A 3,366-nucleotide genomic window follows, 5' to 3' on the forward strand; every position below is an offset into this window, starting at 1 on the left:
GCTTGCGTGGGAAATAGACGACTAACAGAAGAAATTAGATCCCCAGATCTTGGCCAAAGCTGTGCCATGTGTAACAGGGGTTGTGTTTTTTTATTAGCACGACACACTTGGCTGAGTTCTGCATGTTTGTGTGGACTGTTGTGTGAAATCATCTAATGGAGGTGTAACTGACTCTGTTCCATTCACTGCTGCAATGATCAGAGTGTGCTATGTAACTAAAATGCTTATCCAGATATCATATCCTTATCATTTTCTGTGGTGTAATTTATTTAGAATTTTAGAATGTACTTAAAAAGAGGCAGTCATCACTATGTATGCATTTATTTTGAAAACATTTTTAAAAAACAGTTTTATTGTGATACACACAAGTCAGATTTTTGCATAACTGTTTATCAAAGTAATATTATGCGAAAGAAAACACTATTCGCATGTACATCAACTGCATATTTTCCATTTTACAAACAAATCACTTTGAGATAAACATAATCCAAGGAAAATTTTAGAAAAAATTATAACATAAAAATACAAATTAAACTCTACCATCATTAAAAAAATGAGCAAGAATTATTACAAACATTAAGGACACGCATACACAGGGAAGAGGCGGGATTCGAACCCCCAACCACAGAGGTGCAAGGTAAACATAAATTAACATGAACTAATAAGCTGGCGCAAGTGCAAATTTTTATCATGAAGCTGCTGAAGACTGCAGGGGATCTCTGAGGAACATGCAGCATGCGGTGGAGGTTACCAGACTGCTCCAGGTGTTTCCAGCTGAAGTCCCCTAAAACAAAGACTACACCGATGGATCAGAGCAGTAACGATTGATATGTTGTTATAACCACACAAACAATGGTGAAATTCTGATCTTTAATTACAACCCCATTTCCGAAAAAGTTGGGACAGTATGGAAAATGCAAAAAAACAAACAAAGAGTCATTTGAAAATTCAATTCACCCTCTACTATATTGAAAACTCATCATTATTTGATGTTTTACTTTGTGAATTGAATTTATTTTTGAAAATATACACTCATTTCAAATCTGATGACTGCAACACATGCCAAAAAAGTTGGGACAGTCGACTGTTTACCACTGTGTAACATCAGCTTTTCTTTTAATAACACTAAAGAGTTTGGACGCTGAGTGAAGACACCAGGTGGTTAAGTTTAGCAAGAGGAATTTTCCCCCATTCATCCATTATGCATTTCTTCAGCTGCGCAACTGTACGGGGCCTTCGTTACCTTATTTTGTGCTTCATAATGCACCACACATTCTCAATCGGAGACAGGTCAGGACTGCAAGCAGGCCATGCTCGCACCCGCACTCTCTGCTTACGCAACCATGCGCTGGTAATCCGAGCAGAATGTGGTTTGCCGTTGTCCTGCTCTGGATGGCAGCATATGTTGATCCAAAATGTGTACATATCTTTCTGCATTAATGCTGCCCTCACAGATGTGCAAGTTACCCATGCCATGGGCACTCACACACCCCCATACCATGACAGACACTGGCTTTTGGACCTGACGCTGATAACAGCTTGGATGGTCCTTTCCTCTTTGGCCCGGAGAACATGACGGCTGTTTTGTCCAAAAACTATTTGAAATGTCGACTCGTCGGACCACAAAACATGACTGCCTCACCTGTTTCACATCACCTTCTTATTTCAACTTGTCACATCGCTATTAGTCCTAAATTGTCCCGTTCCAACTTTTTTGGAACATGTTGCCTGCATCAATTTCAAAAGAAACTTTTACCTTCAAAGAACTATGCAGTTGATTAGATAAAACATCAAATACCTTATATGTTTTTTGTTTAAATACAAGTCAAAGTACATTTACAAATCACTCCTCTTTGTTTTGATTAGCATTTTCCATACTGTTCAAACTTTTTCGGAATTAGGGTTGTACCTGGAACCGTAAATAACAGAAACACCAGGTAAACCAGAAGGACAGGTTGAGTGTAAACCCTGAGGCAGCTTTGAAGTTAAATGACAGTGAACCATATTACCTGATATGACCACCAATACAGTTATCGTCCTCGATACACATGAAGGTTATGAAAGAGCCTGAAGTCACTAGTTATTACTTTACCATGAGGAATAAGTCTAAAAAAAGCAAACAAACAAAAAACAATTCTAATCAATAAAATGAATGCAGGATCTTGTCTTATGTCTTCCATAAAAACGAGCGGATTCACAAACGTTCAGTTTCAGTTTCATTTTAGTTACACCAGTGAACATTAAACTTTTCAAATATTTGGCCCATTATTAAATGTGAACAATATTATGCCTATTTATTGAAATCATAGAGCATTTTATTCCTGAACTTTTACACTGACAAAAATGTAGGCTTATAAATAAGGTCCAATTTGACCTTATTTACAAATCTACTTATTAAGGTTAATAAGGTTTGGGTTAAACCCATTTAATTCAAGTGACCAATCAAAAAGGCTAATGACTATAAGAACTCAACAATGAAAACAACTTTATTGATGGTAGGTTGTGATTTCCACCAGTGTAACTAAAATCAGACCCTCTGGCTGTGCTTCACGGACCCCTGGGTATGCTTCCCAGACCCCACTTTGAGAACCACTGGCTTATAAAAATGCATTACACTATCGCGGTCCAAAATAATAATATAAAAGAACATTAAGACACATCTCAACTTTCTCTAATAATTACTACATATCCCCCTCCTGGGCATAAAAAAAAAAATGGGCCAAGCCCCAAATGGCAAATTATTAGGCTTTTAATTGTCTTAACAATTAATCATTGGTCAGGAAATTAATAAGAATAAAACAAATAGATAAAGTAACTTATTATGGGATAGCTTTTCAATTTAATTTCTTTAAATGTTTAAGCCTTGTGGATAAACATTTGGGTAGACATCTTTTTATTTATTTATTATTGTTATTTATTTTTAATAAAACTTGTGTTTGTTTCAATTTTATATCAAAATTTTTATCATTGTCATTATTAAAACATTTTATTTAACACAGGAAGTCTCAGGAGTGCAACTGTTTAATTCTTGTTAATTTTCTGAACAATAATTTATTGTTAAGACCATTAAAAGCTTAATATTTTGCCATTTTGGGCTTGGCGTTTCTTTTTTTGTTGTTTTATTGGTTTTTTTGCCCAGGAGTGTATATTCCTCATAGAAATGAATATTTCATAGCAGAAATCAGAGCACATAAACCAACTGCTGTCCACTTGTCAAACTACAGATTTCTGTATAGCTGCATCAGCATCACTCTACACGCAAAGAAGAGAAAACAAGGCTTAAAAGGCTACTGGCAAAAATAGCGATTTATCACTGTGTGTGTTTGAGTACGTGTCTGACCACATCACAAGATTAGACCATCATGC

The sequence above is a fragment of the Ictalurus furcatus genome, chromosome 24, assembly GCF_023375685.1.
Source record: "Ictalurus furcatus strain D&B chromosome 24, Billie_1.0, whole genome shotgun sequence".
NCBI classification, from domain to species: Eukaryota; Metazoa; Chordata; class Actinopteri; order Siluriformes; family Ictaluridae; genus Ictalurus; species Ictalurus furcatus.